The sequence below is a fragment of the Tursiops truncatus genome, chromosome 15, assembly GCF_011762595.2.
Source record: "Tursiops truncatus isolate mTurTru1 chromosome 15, mTurTru1.mat.Y, whole genome shotgun sequence".
Taxonomy (NCBI): Eukaryota; Metazoa; Chordata; class Mammalia; order Artiodactyla; family Delphinidae; genus Tursiops; species Tursiops truncatus.
Window position 1 is genome coordinate 68352837 of NC_047048.1, and position 24472 is coordinate 68377308.

The window sequence follows — 24472 nt, forward strand, 5'->3', positions numbered from 1 at the left end:
AACTCATATATATATGTTTTTTGGTTGCTTAATATGTTTTTACTTTAACATCTTTATTGGAGTATAATTGCTTTACAATGGTGTGTTAGTTTCTGCTGTATAACAAAGTGAATCAGCTATATGTATACATACATCCCCATATCTCCTCCCTGTTGCGTTTCCCTCCCACCCTCCCTATCCCACTACTCTAAGTGGACACAAGCACTGAGCTGATCTCCCTGGGCTATGTGGCTGCTTCCCACTAGCTATCTATTTTACATTTGGTAGTGTATATATGTCCATGCCACTCTCTCACTTCGTCCCAGCTTACCCTTCCCCCTTCCCGTGTCCTCAAGTCCATTCTCTACGTCTGAGTCTTTATTCCTGTCCTGACCCTAGGTTCTTCAGAGCCATTTTTTTTTTTTTTTAGATTCCATATATATATGTTAGCATACGGTATTTGTTTTTCTCTTTCTGACTTCACTCTGTATAACAGTCTCTAGGTCCATCCACCTTACTACAAATAACTCAATTTCGTTTCTTTTTATGGCTGAGTAATATTCCATTGTATATATGTGCCACATCTTCTTTATCCATTCATCTGTCGATGGACACTTAGGTTGCGTCCATGTCCTGGCTATTGTAAATAGAGCTGCAATGAATATTTTGCTACATGACTTTTTGAATTATGATTTTCTCAAGGTATACGCCCAGTAGTGGGATTGCGGGCTCCTATGGTAGTTCTACTTTTAGTTTTCAAGGATGCCCCATACTGTTCTCCATAGTGGCTGTATCAGTTTACATTCTGACCAAAAGTGCAAGAGGGTTCCCTTTTCTCCACACCCTCTCCAGCATTTATTGCTTGTAGATTTTTTGCTGATGGCCATTCTGACTGGTGTGAGATGATATCTCATTGTAGTTTTGATTTGCATTTCTCTAATTAGTGATGTTGAGTATCCTTTCATGTGTTTGTTGGCAATCTGTATATCTTCTTTGGAGAAATGTCTATTTAGGTCTTCTGCCCATTTTTGGGTTGGGTTGTTTGTTTTTTTGATATTGAGCTGCATGGGCTGCTTGTATATTTTGGAGATTAATCCTTTGTCTTTTGCTTCATTTGCAAATATTTTCTCCCACTCGAGGGTTGACTTTTCGTCTTGTTTATGGTTTCCTTTGCTGTGCAAAAGCTTTGAAGTTTCATTAGGTCCCATTTGTTTATTTTTGTTTTTATTTCCATTTCTCTAGGAGGTGGGTCAAAATGGATCTTGCTGTGATTTATGTCATAGAGTGTTCTACATTTTCCTCCAAGAGTTTTATAGTGTCTGGCCTTACATTTAGGTCGTTAATCCATTTTGAGTTTATTTTTGTGTATGGTGTTAGGGAGTGTTCTAATTTCATTCTTATACACGTAGCTGTCCAGTTTTCCCAGCACCACTTATTGAAGAGGCTGTCTTTTCTCCATTGTATGCTCTTGCCTTCTTTATCAAAGATAAGGTGACCGTATGTGTGTGGGTTTATCTTTGGGCTTTCTATCCTGTTCCATTTATCTATATTTCTGTTTTTGTACCAGTACCATACTGTCTTGATTACTGTAGCTTTGTAGTATAGTCTGAACTCTGGGAGCCTGATTCCTTCAGCTCCGTTTTTCGTTCTCAAGATTGCTTTGGCTATTCGGGGTCTCTTATGTTTCCACAAAAATTGTGAAATTTTTTGTTCTAGTTCTGTGAAAAATGCCATTGGTAGTTTGATAGAGATTGCATTGAATCTGTAGATTGCTTTGGGTAGTATAGTCATTTTCACAATGTTGATTCTTCCATTCCAAGAACACGGTATATTTTTCCATCTGTTTGTATCATCTTTGATTTCTTTCATCAGTGTCTTATAGTTTTCTGCATGCAGGTCTTTTGTTTCCTTAGGTTGGTTTATTCTTAGATATTTTATTCTTTTTGTTGCAATGGTAAATGGGAGTGTTTCCTTAATTTCTCTTTCAGAGTTTTCATCATTAGTGTCTAGGAATCCAAGAGATTTATGTGCATTAATTTTGTACCCTGCTACTTTACCAGATTCATTGATTAGCTCTAGTAGTTTTCTGGTAGCATCTTTAGGATTCTCTATGTATATTATCATGTCTTCTGCAAACAGTGACAGTTTTAATTCTTCTTTTCTGATTTAGATTCCTTTTATTTCTTTTTCTTCTCTGATTGATGTGTCTAAAACTTCCAAAACTATGTTGAATAATAGGGGTGAGAGTGGACAACATTGTCTTGTTCCTGATGGGGAAATGGTTTCAGTTTTTCACCATTGAGAACAATGTTGGCTGTGGGTTTGTCATATATGGCCTTTATTATGTTGAGGTAGGTTCCCTCTATGCCTACTTTCTGGAGGGTTTTTATCATAAATGGGTGTTGAATTTTGTTGAAAGCTTTTTCTGCATCTATTGAGATGACCATATGGTGTTTCTCCTTCAGTTTTTTAATATGGTGTATCACATTGATTGATTTGTGTATATTGAAGAATCCTTGCATTCCTGGGATAAACCGCACTTGATCATGGTGATTGATCCTTTTAATGTGCCGTTGGATTCTGTTGAGGATTCTGTATTTTGTTGAGGATTTTTGCATCTATGTTCATCAGTGATATTGGCCTGTAGTTTCCTTTTCTTCTGGCATCTTTGTCAGGTTTTGGTATCAGGGTGATGGTGGCCTTGTAGGATGAGTTTGGGAGTGTTCCTCCCTCTGCTATATTTTGGAAGAGTTTGAGAAGGATAGGTGATAGCTCTTCTCTAAATGTTTGATACAATTCACCTGTGAAGGCATCTGGTCTTGGGCTTTTGTTTGTTGGAAGAGTTTTAATCACAGTCTCAATTTCAGTGCTTGTGATTGGTCTGTTTATATTTTCTATTTCCTGGTTCAGTCTTGGAAGGTTGTGCTTTTCTAAGAATTTGTCCATTTCATCCAAGTTGTCCATTTTATTGGCATATAGTTGCTTGTAGTAAGCTCTCATGATCCTTTGTATTTCTGAAGTGTCAGTTGTTACTTCTCCTCTTTCATATCTAATTCTATTGATTTGACTTTTCTCCCTTTTATTCTTGATGAGTCTGGCTAATGGTTTATCAGTTTTGTTTATCTTCTCAAAGAACCAGCTTTCAGTTTTACTGATCTTTGCTATTGTTTTCTCCATTTCTTTTTCATTTATTTCTGATCTGATCTTTATGATTTCTTTCCTTCTGCTAACTTTGGGGTGCTTTTGTTCTTCTTTCCCTAATTGCTTTAGGTGTAAGGTTAGGTTGTTTATTTGAGTTGTTTTTTGTTTTTTGAGGTAGGATTGTATTGCTATAAACTTCCCTCTTAGAACTGCTTTCGCTGCATCCCATAGGTTTTGGGTTGTCGTGTTTTCAGTTTTATTTGTTTCTAGGTATTTTTTGATTTCCTCTTTGATTTCTTCAGTGATCTCTTGGTTATTAAGTAGTGTATTATTTAGCCTCCATGTGTTTGTATTTTTTACAGATTTTTTTCCTGTAATTGATAGCCAGTCTCATAGATATCAATCTAATATCAGAAAAGATACTTGATACGATTTAAATTTTGTTAAATTTACCAAGGCTTGGTTTGTGACCCAAGATGTGATCTATCCTGGAGAATGTTGCATGAGCACTTGACAAGAAAGTGTATCCTGTTGTTTTTGGATGGAATGTCCTATCAATATCAATTAAGTCCATCTTGTTTAATGTATCATTTAAAGCTTGTTTTTCCTTATTTATTTTCATTTTGGATGATCTGTCCATTGGTGAAAGTGGGGTGTTAAAGTCCCCTACTGTGATTGTGTTACTGTAGATTTCCCCTTTTATGGCTGCTAGCATTTGCCTTATGTATCGAGGTGCTCCTATGTTGGTTGAATAAATATTTACAATTGTTATATCTTCTTCTTGGATTGATCCCTTGATCATTATGTACTGTCCTTCTTTGTCTCTTGTAATAGTCTTTATTTTAAAGTCTATTTTGTCTGATATGGGAATTGCTACTCTAGCTTTCTTTTGATTTCCATTTGCATGGAATGTCTTTTTCTATTCCCTCACTTTCAGTCTGTATGTGTCCCTAGGTGTGAAGTGGGTCTCTTGTAGACAGCATACGTATGGCTCTGGTTTTTGTATCCATTCAGCCAGTCTGTGTCTTTTGGTTGGAGCAATTGATCCATTTACATTTAGTTATAGAAATGTATGTTCCTATTACCATTTTCTTAATTGTTTTGGGTTTGTTATTGTAGGTGTTTTCCTTCTCTTGTGTTTCTTGCCTACAGAAGTTTGTTTAGCAGTTGTTGTAGAGCTGGTTTGGTGGTGCTGAATTTTCTTAGCTTTTGCTTATCTGTAACGGTTTTAATTTCTCCATCAAATCTGAATGAGATCTTGCTGGGTAGAGTGATCTTGGTTGTAGGTGTTTTCCTTTCATCACTTTAAATATGTCTTGCCTCTCCCTTCTGGCTTGCAGAGTTTCTGCTGAAAGATCAGTTGTTAACCTTATGGGGATTCCCTTGTACTTTAATTGTTCATTTTCCCTTTCTGCTTTTAACATTTTTTCTTTGTAATTAATTTTTGATAGTTTGATTAATATGTGTCTTGGCATTTTTCTCCTTGGATTTATTCTGTATGGGACTCTCTGTGCTTCCTGGACCTGATTGACTCTTTCCTTCCCCATACTAGGGAAGATTTCAACTGTAATCTCTTCAAATATTTTCTCAGACCATTTGTTTTTCTCTTCTTCTTCTGGGACCCCTATAATTCAAATGGTGGTGCGTTTAATGGTGTCCCAGAGGTCTCTGAGACTGTCTTCAATTCTTTTCATTCTTTTTTCTTTATTCTGCTCTGCAGTAGTTATTTCCCCTATTTTATCTTCCAGGTCACTTATCCATTCTTTTGCCTCAGTTTTTCTGCTATTGATTGCTTCTAGAGGATTTTTAATTTCATTTAATGTGTTGTTCATCATTGTTTGTTTGCTGTTTAGTTCTTCTAGGTCCTTGTTAAACGTTTCTTGTATTTTCTCCATTCTCTTTCCAAAATTTTGGATCAGCTTTACTATCATTACTCCGAATTCTTTTTCAGGTAGACTGCCTATTTCCTCATCATTTGTTTGGTCTGGTGGGTTTTTACCCTTCTCCTTCATCTGCTGTGTATTTCTCTGTCTTCTCATTTTGCTTAAGTTACTGTGTTTGGGGTCTTTGTTTCACAGGCTGCAGGTTCGGAATTCCCATCGTTCTTGGTGTCTGCTGCCAGTGGGTAAGTTGGTTCAGTGGGTTGTGTAGGCTTCCTGGTGAAGGGGACTAGTGCCTGTGTTCTGGCAGATGAGGCTGGATCTTGTCTTTCTGGTGGGGAGGACCATGTCCGGTGGTGTTTTTTGGGTGTCTGTGAACTTATTATGATTTTTGGCAGGCTCTCTGCTAATTGATAGGGCTGTGTTCCTGTCTTGCTAGTTGTTTGGCATAGGGTGTCCAGCACTGTAACTTCCTGGTCGTTGAGTGGAGCTGGGTCTTAGCTTTGAGATGGACATCTCTGGGAGAGCTTTTGCCAGTTGATATTATGTGGGGCTGGGAGGTCTCCGTTGGACCAGTGTCCTGAACTCAGCTCTCCCACCTCAGAGGCTCAGGCCTGACACCTGGCCAGAGCACCAAGACCATGTCATCCACATGGCTCAGAAGAAAAGGGAGAAAAAAGAAGAAAGAAAAATAAAATAAAGTTATTAAAATAGAAAGAAATATTAAAACTAAAATAAATAAAAAAGTAATAAAAGAAAAAAGAAGGAAAGAAGAGAGCAACCAAACCAAAGAAATTATCCACCCATGATAACAAGCACTAAAACCTATACTAAAATAAAAAAACAGAAAAAAACCCAAAAAACGGCCAGTCCGAACCCTAGGACAAATGGTGAAAGCAAAGCTATACAGACAAAATCACACAAAGAAGCATACACATACACACTCACAAAAAGAGAAAAAGGAAAAATATATATATATAAAACAAAAAAGGAAGAGAACAACCAAATCAATAAACAAATCTACCAATTTTAATAAGCTCTAAATACTAAACTAAGATAAACATAAAACCAGAAACAAATTAGATGCAGAAAGCAAACCCCAAGTCTACAGTTGCTCCCGAAGTCCACTGCCTCAATTTTGGGATGTTGTTGTCTATTCCGGTATTCCACAGATGCAAGGTACGTCCATTTGATTGTGGGGATATAATCCGGTGCTCCTGAGGCTGCCGGGAGAGATTTCCCTTTCTCTTCTTTGTTTGCACAGCTCCTGGGGTTCAGCTTTGGATTTGGCCACACCTCTGTGTGTAGGTCGCCTGAGCGTGTCTGTTCCCCACCCAGACAGGAGGGGATTAAAGTAGCAGCTGATTAGGGGGCTCTGGCTCACTCAGGCCTGGGGGAGGGAGGGGTATGAAATGCGGGACAAGCCTGTGGTGGCAGAGGCTGGCATGATGTTGCGACAGCCTGAGGCACACCGTGTGTTTTCCCCGGGGAAGTTGTCCCTGGATCACAGGACCCTGGCAGTGGTGGGCTGCACAGGCTTCCAGGAGGGGAGGTGTGGCTAGTGACCTGTGCTTGCACACAGGCTTCTCAGTGGCTGTAGCAGCAGACTTAGCGTTTCATGCCCGTCTCTGGTGTCCATGCTGATAGCCACGGCTCGCGCCTGTCTCTGGAGCTTGTTTAGGCGGTGCTCTGAACCCCGTCTCCTCCTGCACCCCAAAACTATGGTCTCTTGCCTCTTAGGCAGATCCAGACTTTTTCCCGGACTCCCTCCCGGCTAGCTGTGGCGCACTAGCCCCCTTTAGGACGTGTTCACACAGCCAACACCAGTCCTCTCCCTGGGATCTGACCTCCGAAGCCTGAGACTCAGCTCCCAGCCCCCACCTGCCCCGGCGGGTGAGCAGACAAGCCTCTCGGGCTGGTGAGTGCCGGTCGGCACAGATCCTCTGTGCAGGAAGCTCCCTGCTTTGCCCTCTGCACTCCTGTTGCTGCGCTCTCCTCTGTGGCTCCGAAGCTTCCCTCCCGCCACCCCCCAGTCTCTGCCCGCGAAGGGGCTTCCTAGTGTGTGGAAAGTTTTCCTCCTTCCCAGCTCCCTCCCTGAGCTGCAGGTCCTGCCCCTATTCTTTTGTCTCTGTTTTTCTTTTTTCTTTTGCCCTACCCAGGTATGTGTGGGGAGTTTCTTGCCTTTTGGGAAGTCTGAGGTCTTCTGCCAGCGTTCAGTAGGTGTTCTGTAGGAGTTGTTCCACATGTAGATGTAGTTTTGATGTATTTGTGGGGAGGAAGGTGATCTCCACGTCTTACTCCTCCGCCATCTTGAAGGCGCCTGACAAACTAGCCCCAACCTGCAGGCCCCAGCCTGTTCTAGGCCGATCGCCGCTGTCGGCACACCACAGCCTCGCAGCCTCTCACCGGGGCGGCCCCTGTGGCTGCTCCTAAAAGTCATATATATTTATTTAAAACATAAACACCAAGAAAATAACTATGATCTATAAAAAGGCCATTTTTGTGCATATCTTTTCATAACACATTTATCCAATGGGTTCATATGTTTTGCTTACTATGAATATTTTCGTATGAAACTAACATATGTCTCACTTACTGTGAATATTTTCCCATGTTAAATAATCTTCTGCAAGATCATTTTTTTTTAACATCTTTATTGGGGTATAATTGCTTTACAATGGTGTGTTAGTTTCTGCTTTATAACAAAGTGAATCAGTTATACATATACATACGTTCCCATATCTCTTCCCTCTTGCATCTCCCTCAAGATCATTTTTAATGCCCCCATTATATGGGCATACTATAATTTAATCCCCTATTGTTGGGCATTTGGGTTGGTTTCTAATTTTTCCTTCCTGTGAACTGTGTTGCTAGGTTCTTATACTCATCTATGATAAATTCCTAGAAACAGAATTGCTCAGGGCTATGGGTAGGCAAAACTTTTGATATTTGCTGCCAAATTGCACTTCAGGAAGATTGTGCCATTTTAAACATACTGTTTTATGTCTCAAAAAGCAGGAGCAGAACTAAATGCCCAACTTAAAATTCTTTCTTTAAATATGTGTTTCTTTTTTTTAAAACTTTAATTCTTATAGAATATCCTTATTATTTTAGACTTCCCTGTTAAGAAAGTTTATTTCTTTAGAATTAAAAAAAAAAAAAGATTGTGGGCCCTTCAGAAAGTGAACTTGGTATCTTTTCTCATTCAAACCACGTGACGTAATTGGCAGTGATACAATGAGTGTTTCAAACTTAAGACCCCAGATCCTAGGGGCTTTGAGGAAGAAACCTGGAAGATTCACCTTGTCTAAAACACACCAAAATATCTGATAAATCTTACTCAAAACAGGCATTAATTTCTAGTTATATTGTAGTGGAATCAGCTTAGATTGTAGAAATTGTAGAAACTGTAGTAGAATTAGTTTCTGGATTTTTGAGATGTAGCATAGTTAAGTGGATCCTTTAAACTGGAATCTGATTTTTTTATTGTTATTTTCAAGAGATATGGAATACACTGATTCCAACTAAATATAGTAGGTCCAGTCTCTCCAGGAATGAATGAATATAAGGCAATCAGACAGCTGCTGACTGTCAAAGGAACTGATTCTACTAAGGTTCCAAAATGGGTTGTTAAAATGTAAATCACTTCCTTACACATTTACAAAACTATAGAATCCCACAGGGAAGCAAATTTTTATTTTAGCCATAAAACTCAGAAGATGCTTCTAATTTGTTGTCCATCTGAGCACAGAGGTGTTGTAGAGCAGCTGGGATTGCAGTCGGTTGCATCTAACAGAAACCTGACTATGGTGCTTTAACCAAGGTGGGATTAATTTCTTTCATACAACAAGAAGTCCAGAGCTGGTACAGCTGCCTGAAGACATTGCCAAGAATCTAAACACCATCTAACTGCTTGGTCTACCACTTTTGTTACGAGACTTTTACCCTCTGGGTGGTAAGATGCCCAGAAGATGGAGAAAAGCTAAAGCTGTGTGCAAGCTACTCATATCCTTTTTATTAGAAGAATACTAATCTGTTTCTGGCTCATTGCCTCAAAGTCTACATGGCCACCCCCTAGCTGCAAGGGAGTCTGGAATTGTGAAATGTGTGTCTTTTCAAATGAGGGTTATTAATAAAAATGAAGGGGGAGAATGGAATTTCCCTGGTGGTCCAGTGATAAAGGATATGCCTTCCGATGTAGGGGACATGGGTTCAATCCCTGGTCAGGGAACTACGATCCCACATGCCACGGGACAACTAAGCCCACACACCACAACTACTGAGCCCGTGTGCCACAAACTACAGAGCCCACATACTCTGGAGCCCATGTACCACAACTAGAGAGAGAAAAAACCTGCACGCCACAACTAGAGAGAAGCCCGCGTGCTGCAACAAAAGATCCTGCATACTGCAACTAAGACCTGATGCAGTGAAGAATAAAATAAATAAATAGATAGATAGATAGTTAGCTAGATAGATAAATAAATGAAGGGGAAAACCATTAGCCCGAAGACTTGAAGTTTTAATTTCCCAGGTTTTAATTTCAGCTGTACCAGTTGTAGACTCTGCAAATGTGGACAAGTTACATTTATTCTTTGGCTTTAGTTGCATCATCTGTGAAGTGATTAGGTTGGAGAAAATGAAGTCTGAGTGCATCAGTGTCCTGGGGCTTGTTCATACTGACCCATGAGAGCTGAGTGTGTTCTTCTCAACTTTGTGTTCAGTGATGTTTTGTTGGTGGTCTGAAACTGGCCCTGGGGGTGGTGGTGGTGGTAGTATTTACACCATGGAAATTGGCAAATGCTATGAATCAGGGTTTCCCATCCACCTCCTCCCAAGCAGGCTGTTAAACATTTACACTCTCTAAGAGACTTTCCAGTGTTAACAGCCTCCGACTCTATCATTTTATTTCTATAACTCAGTTTCACAGGGCAGTGAGGGCTCACCGCAGAGACCCTCTAAGCCTCTCTTTGCTCATTTTTCTATCCCATTTTTATGGATCTCTCTTATGTCACTTCCTTCTATACTTAGTCTTTTTTTTTTCTCTTTTCTGATTTTCCTCCTTGTCAGCTTTTTCTTTAAGTGACCATGTTATAAAATTTAGAAACAAATGCATTTGCTATGATTATATACCAGACTTTTGTGTTTCTGATTGTAAAATAAGATTGGCATGTTTTTTATTTAAAAAACAAATCCATTCTTTTCTTTCTGCTGTTACATCTAAAGTTGATTTCTATTTAAATACAACTCTAATCCCTCTTTTCTTCCTCGTGCTTTTTTTTTTAATCATCAAAAACTACTTGTAATGATCTGTTAACCAACAACTCGACTTAGTCCTTTCTCAATTTTGTTGAAAGCACAGAATTGGAAACTGTGACTTACCAAACTATTGGCTACCATTTCATTCATTCACATATTTTTATTGTGGATTTTTAAAATTAAACCTTTTATTTTGAGACATACATTCATATTCACATATAAGAAATAATACAAAGAGATACAGAGTTGAAAGAATAATACAGCAGTAACATCTTGCAAAACTCTAGTACAATATCAAAACAAAGATATTGACATTGATATATCCTAGTGCATTAACATTTTTCAATCAGATATTTAAGATTCCGTGGCATGGTTTTGGGTATGAAGGGGAGGGGTACGCCTTCCACTATTATTGGGCCCAGAGCAGATACCAGAACTCCAGCCAACTTCTTGCTTCTCTTTAAATCTGTTCCTGTCTTTTCTCTTCCTAGCACTTCCACAGCTGGGTCTTTTTTGTTTGAGTAGAATAAAAAAAACAAGGAGGGTTTAATATCTTGCTCCTCAAAAATGTGGTTTTTGAACTAGCAATGTGGGTATCACCAGAAAGCTTGTTTAAAAAACAGAATCTTGAGCTCCACCCAGACCTACTGAATCAGAATTTGCACTGTAACAAGCTCCCTGGGTGATTTGTATGCCCTTTAAAGTTTGAGAAATTCTAGTGTAACAGATTACTGGACAATCTCTAAACCAGACACATCTGTCCCTTGGGCCTCACTAAAGAGGTCTACCTGCAGTTGTAAACACCTCCTTGCTGCAAGGAGCTATGACCAGTCCTATGTAGTGGGTCATGGGGTCAGTAGACCTAGATTACCAACTGACCTCTCTCCCCTCATGGAGCCCAGGGCATGTAAAGATAAAGGACTCCCTCCTTAGGACCCATCCTTATGCCACTGAGCCCAGAGTTCAGTCTCTGAAGGGGTAATGAAGGCAGAAATCCCAACAGCTTGTGACAGTTTTTCATAGTGACCTTAAATTCTGCAGAAATTGTCCTCATTCTTGCTTTTTCATTCATGACTTGATCAAGTTGTCCCTTTTTCTAGCCTTCCCTTTTATAAGTTTTATGAAAGGAAAGTGAATGAGACTAAAGCTTGGATGGTTACCTGTTCTGTGTCAAGTACCAGATGCTTAATTTATGTGATCTCATTTAAGCCTTACCTCCCACTATGTAAAGTAAACCTTATCACACCCCTTTTACAGACTTGAAACAAAACAAAACAAAACCCAAGGCTCAAAAATTAAGTAACTAGCCAAAGATCATTCTTAAATGAGAAGATAATAATTGTTTGAGTGGTAGACCTTGAAAAATTCTCCTCCACTGGATAGAAATAAGTGACTCAAATAGCATTTCTTTCCTCTGGTCTTGTTTGTTTTCAACTTCCCACCTGATTATAGCTACTGGAATTTCATTAATGATCTCATCCATGCCCACAATGCTTGGGCATGTTTATAAATACTTTCCATGTTTTATTTCATTTAATCTTCATAGGAACCCTGTGACATTGCTTTTATGACTCCATTTTATAGATGGGGAGACTGAGAGCTGTCAGAAATGGAAAATAGCCTGGCAGTTCCTCAAATGGTTACACATAGAGTTACCATATAACCCAGCAATTCCAGTCCTAGGTATATACCCAAGGAAGTGAAAACATACATCCACACAAAAACTTGTACACCATTGCTCATAGCCGGGTTATTCATAATAGCCAAAAAATGGAAACAATCAAAACATCCATCATCTGATGAATGGCTAAACAAACTGTGGTATATCCATGTAATGGAATATTATTCAGCCACAAAGGGAATAAACTACCGACTCATGCTACCACATACACGAACCTTGCAAACATTATGTGAGAGAAGTGAAAGAACCAGCCACCAAGGACCACGTATTGTATGATTCCATTTATAGGAAATGCCCAGAATAGGCAAATGCATAGACACAGAAAGTAAATTAGTAGTTGCCTAGGGCTTGAGGAGTGATGGGGAGAGTAAGGAGGGTGAAAGCTAAGGGAATGGAGGGTTTTTTTTTTGATTCTGAAATGTTCTAAAATTGATTGTGGTGATGGTTGCATAACTCCATGAATATAGTAAAAGTCATTGAATTGTATACTTTAAATGAGTGAATTGTATGGCAAGGGAGTATCTCAAAAAAAAAAAACTGTACAAAACCCAGAGAAACTAAAATCAAAACAACTGTGTGGCAGAGTCAACAGTTCAAACCAGAAATTCTCTGTCCTGCACCCCCTTCTACTTACTATACGCCATCCCACCATTCAGTCATGGCTCCCACCCCAGGCTCTGCACTGACATCCAGACGCTGGGCACCCCTGCTCTGTTAGGTTAGAAGACCTGGAGTGGGACCTGGGAAACAGCAGGTATTAAAGTTTCCCGGTAATTCCCAATGTGCACCATGTTCTGGATGGAGAAATCTTCTCAAGCCTGGCTCCGGGGGCTCTGGTACCATGCGTCTGTGTTCAGAGACTGTGATCTACGTGGTCTCTAAAAGATTTGGCATGACATTTTGATCAAAGCAACTACTTCTATGCTTTTTCAGTGGAGGTTGTTTGTGGCATAGCAGTCAGAGAAATTGAACTGTCAGAAACTAATATAAGAATAATAAGGGAATATTTCTTCATTGAACACCCAAGATGAATAATAGCAGGAAAGATAAAATTTAAATTAAATTGAATATGTATATGACGTTACTTTTTTGTTAAAAGACTATATTAAAAGGAGACCACCAGACCCTCAATTTTTTTTTCAATAATGTTAGTGTTGTATATCCTGGCTTGAATAAAACACATTTCATAAAACACCTACACGGTTCTGCAATGCATTGTGAATGGCCTCTCTGGAGAAATCTTACATGCCTTTCAACTTTAGTAAGACATAGTAAGATGGTAATAATAGAAGTTTTTGGCATATAATTCTGCAGACATTTTAATCATTTTTAGCTTTACTGATGAAAACCAGGGCTCACCTCACCTGCTACTGCCCTGTAGTAGTTTGGGAGAGATGAATAGGGCAGAAAGAACCTCTTTGTTCCCCACATAGCTGGGGCCATGGAGTCAAAAGCCAGTGGGAATGTATTTGAAATTATATTAGTTGCAATAGAGTTTAGCTGCTCTTGGAGAAACTCAAAATGAGTGTGGCTTAATAAATGAGAAGTTTATTTCTCTCTCACATAAAAGTCCAAGATGGTGTGGCTGCTTTGTCCTTCGCTAGTGCTCGGGGATCGGGATGCTTCTATACATGCTGCTCTTCTGCTCCTAGGCTATTGCCTTTCTCCATATGGTCAGGTATGGCCCACCATGACCACCTCTACCACATCTGCATTGGAAAGAGAGGGAGAAAAAGAGCAGAGCCTGCCTCTTCCTTCTACGGACAGGAACTGGGAGTTGTATACATCACTTCAGCTTACATCCTACTGGCCAGAACTTAACTGTCTTAAACATAGGACCACATCTAGCTACAAGGGAGGTTAGGAATTGTCATATTATTTTGGTTGGCTAAATGCCCAACTGAGAGTCCAGGTTTCCTATTACTATAGAACAATGAGAAAATGGATATTGGGGCATAACAGTTTCTGATAAAGGGAGACCAAAGGGCTTGAAATCATGGATATCATAAAGATAAAATGAGTTTTCTCCTTGGAGTTGTCCAGTATTACCTCTCCATCACATAATGCGGAAGCAGATCCAGTTAGCTCCTTCCTTTCTCCAATCCTGCTTGTCTCAGGGTCCTCCTGAAACTCGGGTTCAGGGAGAACTTAGTGAGGGTCCACTCTGTGTTGAGTGCATAATGAGCCTTCAGTTACTCACAAAAATCCCATGAAATAGGTCCTATATCTGTTTGCCGGTGGAAGACAAGTGGATCAGAGAGGCTAAGTGACTGTCCCAAAGCCATACAGCTGACTGAGTTTCTACTGATTGGTGTGTCTAGATGCTAATGAGTTAGATCTTTAAGGAGACCACACCTGGGACAAGGGGGGAAGGTAATGGGGCTTAGGAAGATGGAAGAGTAGGTACTAAGGGCCGTACAGCTACAAGAACTTCCATTGGGTGGAAATTTAGGGTTCGTGTGGGAGTGGTGGGAGATGCAGTGGAAGGAACAGGCAGAGGCCAGTTCAGTGGGACATCTATTAATAAATGGGCTTTTGTAGGCAAGGGGGAGCCCTGATGGGTTTAAGCAGGAGAGTGACACGGTCAGGTTTGCCTTTTAGAAATCTTCTCTGGGGGCAGATCAGCTGGGACCTGGAGAAAAGATCTAAGCGAGAGATGAACTAACACCTTCGTGGTGCCAGTGGCAGCACAGGGACAGAGTCAATAGATGTCAAGGAGGTAAACCTATAGTTCTGATTGAATGTGGGGGTGAGGAAGAGAGAGAATTACAGGACAATTCCTAGGAGGACCTAGCTCGATGGTGTTGATGATGGTTCCATTTATGAAGAAAGGTTTAACTAGTTTCTCTCCAACTGCAAAAATAATAGTTCCAAACACCCTCATGGTAGGAGACTCTACAATTGAGAAATCTGTGGGAATCAGGTGACCAGGGCAATTATCGATACAAACTTCTGAAAGCCCTTATTAATACAATTTTACCCCTACAACATTAAGGCAATGATAGGGTCCTGAATAAAGATGGTGTCAATGACTTTTTCCACATGTTGAATTAGTAAAATAGCAAAAATAGGTACTGTACCATTAACTCCCACTGACTGTAGCTCTCTTGAAGTTTTCGGTATCATCTTTCTCCATAGTTTCAGTGGACTACATGTACATATGTTTTGCTCTGTTGAAGATAATAAGCATATTCAGAGGCATTTTCTTTTCGTGTCCAATGCTCCACCCCAATGCTTAATGCTTTTCTGATTTTATGATCTGGATTGTCAAAGTCACCATATCTAGGTCATGATTCAAAGTAACTATCACTGATTCATGTGTAAACTTGATGCCAAGTTCTCATATCTGCAGTAGAGGCATAGAGAGTTTTGAGTAAGGGGAGATTGCTGCAGGGGAGGGATTGCCACATTTTAAAGCTGGTTAGGAGTACCCTGGACCATAAACGTGGGAGTCAACCTTCACTTCCCCTGCAGTTTCTGGTACTTCATGCATGTGCTTCTGTTCACTTGACTCCAGCTGCAGGTCCCCCTGAGACTGAGGGGGATGGGAAAGGGGAAAGGCAGCTTGAGTCCCCCTCACAGGTGTGAGCTCCAAATCCTCTCATGGCTGAGCTAGCTTTGCCCTTAGGTTTGTGCTCAGATAATGGCTCATCTGCTTTGTTCCTGAGAAGTTGAACTACACAAAGGAAAGAGAGGAACTCAGGCTCAGGCATTTGCTGACTGTGTGACCCTGGGCAAGTTCAACTGCACAGTCTCCATTTTCAGGGGCTAATAGGGGAGCCATAGCTGCAGAATTTCTGTGTAAGTCAAGGATGAAATCTGTTGGGAATTAGCGCAAGGGGGTGTTGGCTAATGGACTTGCAGCTGCATTTACATGGCAAACTGTCCATGTTTAGTCTCCTTATACTATATAAAGTACAAATAAAAACACCAAAGTTTTCAAAAGGTGAAATTATTCATAATTCATGTGAAATTAGGGAAAATTCACTTGTCTGTCCCAAAGAAGAAGAAAAATAATGGTATGAAGTTATATCAATAGATAATCCATCAGAATAGGGAAAGATTGATTTTATAATGGAATGATGATAATACAGTACATCCATCCTACCTTCAAAAGGGCCACAGAGGTTGAGGACTTACAGCAGTATGATCCTTTACTTACGGTGGGAAGCAAAGGCTTCAATGATCCCAGTGTAAGTGCTTCTCTCTTTTTGAATTTATAACCACATCAGTTTGTTCTGACACCATTATTGCTACTCTTCAAGAAAGATTTTGATAGTCACAGGCAGGAAAAAAAATTGTTTCACATACTGTAGAAATAATTGGCAAAAGCCATCAGAAAGGAGTTGAGGTGGGACAAGTGGGAGAATGAATGCTCCCTAACCCACAGGGCTGTTGGGAGAATTAAATGAGATGATGCATGTGAATCGCTAATGGTACACAGCATTGGCTCAGTAAATGTTACCTAGAACTAGAATTAATTTTTCAAGATGCATTCCTCACTCATTCCCCAATTCAATACTTAGTCTTGTCTCTTACTGATAGAAATAGATATAGGCAGGATCCCAAACCCGACATTCTTGGCCAACTTTCTAAGAAAGCATACGTTAGTCCAACTTTTGAAAATTATCAATGCCTTCTGAATAATAAAGGCTCTGAGAAGTTCTGCAGGAAAGAAACTCACTGACCTTTGTTTAACCCAGTGTTTTCCAACCTTTTTGGACAACAACCCATCTATTATGTCGTATTATTTTGTTTGTGGACCACCTGTTGGCATTTTTTTGGGGACAAGAGTTCTATGGAACAACCTATGGCAAAATGAAAATTTCACCATCAGCAGTCTGTCAGGCTAGGGACTTCTAAGGAATGAGTGACTGCAAACTTTTTAGGAGGAAAAATTAAGTTCTCTTCTCCCCATCAATCAAGTGAAGATCGCTTGACTTTGTGAGTAGAATTTTATGACAGATGAAGTGGCATAGTATGACTTGACTGATGTCACTGATTTCCAGCCCTGGATGTCAAGGGGATGGTGAGGTGGTGAAACACCAGGTTACACATTGGTCTTGGCATTGCTTGGCAATTATCCTTAAATCATCCTTCACACATGAACAGAGGTCCAAAGTTCATAGTCCCATTTACTCCAGCTCATCTTCTTTGGCCCTAATAACAGCTTTAGGAAGTAGGCAGGTGTTAAAGGCTGAATATTTGTGTGCTCTCAAAATTCGTATGTTGAAGCCCTCGTAAGTGTAATAGTATTTGGGAGTGGGGCCTTTGGGAGGTAATTAGGTTTAGATGGGGTCATCACGGTGGGGCCCTCATGATGGGATTGGTGCCCTTATCAGAAGAGGAAGACAGATCTTGCTTTCTCCATGTGCATACACTGAGGAAAGGCCATGTGAGCACCAATGAGAAGATGGCCATCTACAAGATAGGAGGAGAGCCCTCACCAGAAACTGCATCAGCAGGCACCTGATCTTGTACTTCCCCAGCATCTAGAACTGTGAGAAACAAATGTGTAAGTCACCTAATCTATGGTATTTTGTTATAGCAGCCTGAGCTGACATAGACAGTAGAGTAGGAAATGGTTGATCTCATCTTATATCCAAGGAAACTGAGATGTCAAGAGATGAAGCTATTTAAGAATAAAGAGCTAGAACTAGAACTTATGCCCCCTGAGCCCCCAATTCAATTTAATTCAACAAGCATTTATTTAGCACCTACTATGTACTGTGCTAGGTTCTGGGAGTGTAGGGTGACAAAATCAGAGATTCTGCAGAGTTTAGAAGAGACAGATGTGAATAAAAGTCACGACAGTGTGAAAAGTACAACAGTAGACTCAGAGGGGATCAGGATGGGGGTATATGAGTGGGGTTTTGAAGGATAAATAACAGTTCTTCCAAGGGAAACAAGCAGGGAAAGACAGGATATTTCTATGATTTTGTTACAGTCCCCCTCTACTCACCCCTCATAGGAGGAGGCTGGCCTTAGAGGATATTAGTTGTGTGTGGTGTGTCTAGTTTCCAAGATAACAAAATTCTGAGGATGTCGCCTTCATTCCTTTCCACTTATTTTTGAACAAAGTTGGAGGCATAAGTGCTTTGCAAGAGCCACGTCACATTACAACATGATGATGGATGGGAGAAATTCATCAATGTTGGCTGAGAAATTCATCTATTTATTCATCTATTTATTCAAGTTTTAAAACTTTAATAAATCAAATGTTTTAAACCTGGGATTGAAAAAACAGCCAAAGACACAGCATTCTGGTGTTGGTTTACACCCGGTTCCAATCCATTTGCTAGGAGTTGGGGAGGCCTTTTCCCTGGGGCCTGATTTGCAGGGACTCCTGCCATGTTTCAATCCAAAGTTCCCTTCCCTTGATTAATGTGATTTTTCTGTATTTTCTTGGTAACTCTGAACCAATGAGAAACAAAGATCTTGGAAATCACCTCCTCCAGTTCCTTTTGATAGGGTCCTCAGTAGAACAGAACAATTAATTATGGGTGGCACCTGGGGAGGTTGCTTTTTAAACAGCCACAGTGGTAACAGTCACAGCAGCCCAATATCACCTCCACCGCCACCTTTCTTTTATCTTTTTAAATTTATTATTATTTTTTATTGGAGTATAGTTGATTTACAATGTTGTGTTCGTTTCTGCTGTATAGCAAAGTGAGTCAGTTATACATACACACATATCTACTCTTTTTTAGATTCTATTCCCATATAGATCATTACAGAGTATTGAATAGAGTTCCCTGTGCCATTCAGTAGGTTCTTATTAGTTATCTATTCTATATATAGTAGTATGTATATGTCAATCCCAATCTCCTGATTTATCCCTCCCCCCTCTTTTCCCCCCTGGTAACCACAAGTTAGTTTTTTTGTTTTTTGTTTTTTTTTTTGTGGTACGCGGGCCTTGCACTCTCCTGTTGCGGAGCACAGGCTCCGGATGCACAGGCTCAGCGGCCATGGCTCACGGGCCCAGCCGCTCCGCGGCATATGGGATCTTCCTGGATCGGGGCACGAACCTGCGTCCCCTGCATCGGCAGGCAGACTCTCAACCACTGCGCCACCAGGGAAGCCCCAGAAGTTAGTTTTCTACATCTGTCACTCAACTTCTGTTTTGTAAATAGATAAATTTGTACCATTTCTTTAGATTCCACATATAAGTGGTATCATATGATATTTGTCTTTCTCTGTCTGACTTCATTCAGTATGACAATCTCTAGGTCCATCATGTCACTGAAAATGGCATTATTTCATTCTTTTTTATGGCTGAGTAATATTCTATTGTATATATGTACTACATCTTCTTTATCCATTCCTCCATTGATAGACATTTAGGTTGCTTCCGTGTCCTGACCATTGTAAATAGTGCTGCAGTGAACATTGGGGTGCCTGTATCCTTTCAAATTGTGTTTTTTTTCCAGTTATATGCCCAGGAGTGGGATTGGTGGATCATATGGTAGCTCTATTTTTAGTTGAGGAACCTCCATACTGTTCTCCACAGTGGCTGTACCAATTTACATTCCCACCAATAGTGTTGGAGGGTTCCCTTTTCTCCACAGTCTCTCCAGCATTTATTGTTTGTAGATTTTTTTGATGATGGCCATTTTAACCAGTGTGAGGTGACACCTCACTGTAGTTTTGATTTGCATTTCTCTAATAATTAGTGATGTTGAGCATCTTTTCATGTACCTTTTGGCCATCTGTTCCACTGGCACCTTTCTACAACTGGGGAGGCTGTGTGCTGTGAGGCTTGTGGACCAGATAGACCAATATTTTTCTGGGCCAAACTGGTGCTGCTTTTGTGAGCATGTGTGGAAAGGGTTCAATTTTAATGATGCCTCTTGGGTGAAATCAGAAGGTCAGGGCAGTGAGAAAATGATCAATGCATCTGGGGATTCTTAAAGGCTGATGTGTACAACCTCGAGTTGCTCATGGAAATTTCTTTTCCTCCCCCCGCAAAAGGGAACAGGAGGGTGGGTAACAAGAGGCCTCTAGGTACCAGGAAGCAGCAGCTGTGCTTTGTTCCTCTGTGGGTGGAAAGTATTCTGGGACTCAAGGAGGCAGCTGGGGACCAAAGGACTGCTTGAAGCTGGGCAGCAGCATGGGAAGGACGGCTTTTAATTAAAGCTCTCTCTGCTTCGTTGCAGTGGCTAAGAGGTCAGCTTCCGAGAATTCTGTCCTCTAGCTTGTTAGGACCCTCAGTCTTAGCTGGGTTTGAGAAATGTATCCTTCTTAGCACATCTTCCTTTACAAACTTTAAAAGGGGTATCTATTGGCTTTTGAAGGAAACTGGCTAAATTTTGGTTAGACTCTCCCAGCCCTATCAGCCAGCCTGGGTGTGCTGGTCATTCCATGTTTGAGTCACCATACACCCTCCCCACCAGTTCAATTTGTACCTTTCCTTTTTGCTCTGTGCCACGTGAGGCTATGTAATTTGTAAATTGCACTACCTGGGCTCCCTTACCTTCTGCCTTATGCTTGGGTTTGGCCAATGAGAGGAGGTCAGAGTGTGGGAAGGGAGAGACTAGGGTCTTTATTCTCTCCCACTCTGTGGAGGTACCATGTCTCTGACACTTCCATGTCTCCTTCTCATTGGGTGATCCCTCTTCGATGGTTCCATTTCTTACTGGGCTTTACTAAACTACTTGCTCTGGAATCCTTCTCCTTCTCTGGGTCAGCTTCTGGCGGACCCAACCAAGACACCACCTAATTGGCTATCTTGAAAGAATGGTCAGCATGAACGTGGGTAAGAGATGTTAGGATTCAAACAACACTTGTGCTGTTACAGCCCTGAACCAACCAGAGAGGAAGATTGTCTTTGGAGTCAAGTGGGTTAACAATGGGATTTCATCCTGTTAGATAACTGCTTCCAGCTACTTGGGGAAGGAAAGCAAGCACATGGCCCTTTTTGGGATTCACCTTGGATGTGTGTCTAACTCTGCTTGTTCTGGGTTGCTACCATAGTAACAAGAGTAATTAATTTTAGTTACGACATCTCTCTCTTCTCACCACCTCCCTCCACTCCAGTTCATTCTGAACTTGCTTTGAATTATTTTAGTGAAGCAGTCAGAACTCCTATCTACCTTCATCTGAACATTGATAGTGTCCTCTTTCTGATTTTATCAGGCTCCATGTTCCTGTCGTATGTATCGCCATTTCTTTGGTGACAAAGCACATGCATATGATAGCTCAGGCCCTTAAACAGGGTTCAGCAATTAAAAAACCCAGATGCATCTGGGACAGTGGTTGGGCCCCTTGTCAGCTCAGAACATCTGCTTGGCAGATGGGGCACCTTGGTTTATTGCTGTCATTAGGAGCTGTCAGTCAGAGGAACTGAGACCTGCATTGCCCTCCAAGGTGTTACATATTAAAAGCTTGCATTTCCAACCAAGAGCTCAGTTCTACTTCACATTTTATTTTTAATTCTCAGTTTTTGTTCACCAGTGTGTATTCATTTCTAGGAGTTGTTCAAAAGGCACATGATGGTCTTTTTTTGATTGACACCTCTCACCCAAAAGTAATAGACATGATAAAGGCAGCAGCTTCTTGTGATTCTCTGGGCTGCTCCCCCTCAGCCTATCTGATTTCAGAACCTCTGGGGTAGACGGTTCCATGTTGTTATATCAGAACCATGGAATACTATGCAACTTAAAAAGTCATGGGTAAGTCTACTCATCCACTCAGTAGCACCTGGCCCTGGGATGGGTTCTTGGAAATAAAAATATCAGACCTGATCCCTGAAACGGTATAGTTCACAAGACCACCTCCATGAGACCATGGGGGTTGATGAACATGGACCAAGATAATTAAAATATACCCTGACAAGTTAATGGAAATACAGGAATTAAGGAAGTTTGGGGTGATGAGCATATTTTGGGCGGAGACCCCAGATCCCAGTATGTAAGTTGTGGCAAGTATCATCAGCGACCAGACCTAAAGACTTAGCCTCAGAGGAGACAAGTGGACTGCCCATTGTTCGTAGGCCTTTCGCACTGTAAGACCTTGGATGTCAGCTGGCCCAGTGCTCACTTGTCTCCTCTCTACAAATCCCTACAAGGTAATCATCCAGCCTCTGCTCGGCACCGCCTGGTACTACCTCTGTTGATGAGCTGCAGCCTGACTGGACAGTACAGACAGGAGGAAGCCATTCCTTGGGACTTTGCCCATCGACTCTGGTCTTACCCAAGTATTCCTGCTTCTTTCACACAGCAACCCTTCCTATTTGGGCCGGCACTTTGCATATTCTGCTATCTGTACTGCCCACTTTGGACCTTTGCCCATTAAGATGCTGCTTAAAATACTATCTGTAGAGAATTGCATTATTGTTAACAATTATTTAATTCTACCTTCTCTTTTGTCAAGTTTGATCTTGAACCTGTGTGTGGAAGTGACTCTCTGTCAGTCCCAAGCGTAAACCAAGAGATTTTAAGAGACGTTACAATTATTTACTAGCTTTCTGACTCTTTTCCTCTGCCCTCCAGATGAGCATGTTCCACACAGGGAATGCTCCTTTAGCCTGGGCCCCTGAATGCAAAGACACATGGAACAGAGGTGCAGCTGGGGCCAGGGCCTCAGCTGACCTGCAGTCCATGTGTAATATGAATGAGGAATAATCTTTGTTTGTGTAAGCCGTGGAGATTTTGGGGTTGTCTCTGCAGTAAAGCTGACTAATTAATTATCCATATCTGGTTTTTAGAATCCAGGTTAATCTAGTCTCATAAGATGGTCTGGAACCTTTCTTTTCTTTTCTCTGAAAGAATTTATACAATATAGAAATAGTCTGTTCCTTCCTTGAACATTTGGTAAAATTTGATTATAAAACTTTCTGGGCATAGTATGTTTTTGGGGGGGTGTAGAAGAATTTTGACAAATGATTCTTAAAAAAATAGTTATTGACATATTCAGATTTTCTATTTTTTTCTCTGTCAATTTTGGCTTTCTATACTTTTATAGAAAAATTCTCCTTATATCTATGTCTTATGTCAACCTAAAGTGATTTGTAAGAATCTCTTATCATTTAAAAAACAAACTTTTCTTGTATATTAATTATGATCTAATGAGAATATTATTTGTGCCTTCTTTTTTTCTTGATCACTTTTGTAAAAAAGTTTATCTACATAATTATTATTTTCAGAGAACTTGCTTGTTCTTTGTCAAAACTACTTTTTTCTATTTCATTAATTCTGATCTTATTTTTACTTGCTTATTTCTACCTTTTTGAGTTTTCTTTCTAGGTTTAAAAGTGAATGCATAATTCATTTATTCTCCATACTTCTTACATTAGTTAGCATTAGAGAGTTGGCTGCATATAGCAGAGACCCAAAATAACTACAGCTTAAACAAGACAGAAGTTTATTTTTCTCACGCATGAGAATGTAGGAGGTAGGAAATCCAGGGCTGGCATAGCAACTGTGCTTCACAAAAGCCTAAGGATTCAGGATCCTTCTATTTTGTTGTTTGTACGGTTTTCCTCTTGTCCACTTGTTGCAAGATAATTTATCTCTATGACTCTGTTCCAGCCAACATGAAGGAGGAGGAGAAGAAAGGATTCCCTCCCTTGAAGATATGACCTGGAAATTACATGCATCATGTCTGCTCATATCCCATTGGCAAGAACTCTTTTGATGACCACACAAGAGATGCTGGTAAATTTGGTTTTTATTCTGAGAAGCCCTGTGTTCAGCTAAAAATTAAGGGATCTGTTACTGTGGGAGGAAAGGATAACGGATACTGGGAACAACTAGTAGCTCTGGCCACAGTCCATCCCTTTGCTACCCAAACACCCATGTGTTCCCATCTTCCCAACCATCCCTACACCAAAGGAGACAATTCCAAGGTCTCTTGTAGTTATTGAACCCAACTCAGAGTCTAGGATCTCTGGGTAATGCACAGTCCTCTCCATTAGGTCTATGTGTGGCTCTTCATGGTGCAATGACTTAAAAAAATACAAGATAAATTATCTGCCTCTCATATAGCCAATATACAATGATGAAGTAGGGTTAGGAAAACAATCATAAAAAAATCTCATTTGGACAGCGGGGAAGGTGAAACACAGAACAGCAAATGCCCCCTAATGACTGATCAAACCCCATTGCCCATCCAGTATGATTCCCTCTCTTGGACGAACTCTTTAGTTCATCATCTTTTGATGTCGTCTGGCATTACCATTTTGGATGTTCTTTCTTATCCATGATCCTCCCTTGACACATTTGAGGTGGGCCATTCAGAGCATGTTCTCCTTGTGGACTAGAAAGATTTTGAAACCCACTTCTTGATGGTACATGTCAAGTCAATTCTTTGTCAAACACCCACAGCCAGCTCTCTTTCTCTTAGAAATAAAAATTTAAACCTGAAGGTTCTGTTTTGAATTTACTTCTGTGCTTTGCTCATTACTCTCTCTTTCAACTTAGTGGCAGCTAACTAGTTGCACCTAACACAAAGACTTCATTCATCTAATCATTTCCTAGAGGCTGGCTCCAATGTTCTGGCAAAAACATCTCTTAAAAGAAGGTGTTGAATACAT

General features: G+C 40.6%; 2 long non-coding RNA genes across 5 annotated transcripts in view; one reads left to right on the forward strand and one right to left on the reverse strand.

Annotated features, from left to right (window-relative positions):
* The window catches only part of LOC109551346 (uncharacterized), a 123149-nt gene that overhangs the window by 87361 nt on the left and 11316 nt on the right, over positions 1–24472 (forward strand). The window contains exon 3 of the long non-coding RNA XR_002178114.3: positions 23469–23594. This is a non-coding gene — a long non-coding RNA (uncharacterized lncRNA). The remainder of the gene's footprint in view (positions 1–23468; positions 23595–24472) is intronic.
* The window catches only part of LOC141276542 (uncharacterized), a 183566-nt gene continuing 169542 nt past the window's right edge, over positions 10449–24472 (reverse strand). The window contains exons 3-5 of one of the 4 annotated variants that reach the window (XR_012326342.1): positions 15021–15110; positions 13990–14104; positions 13022–13649 (exon numbers count right to left, since the gene is read on the reverse strand). This is a non-coding gene — a long non-coding RNA (uncharacterized lncRNA). Of the gene's footprint in view, positions 10768–13021; positions 13650–13989; positions 14168–15020; positions 15111–24472 lie in introns of those variants that run through there. The other 3 variants (XR_012326340.1, XR_012326341.1, XR_012326343.1) reach the window with 3 other exon arrangements.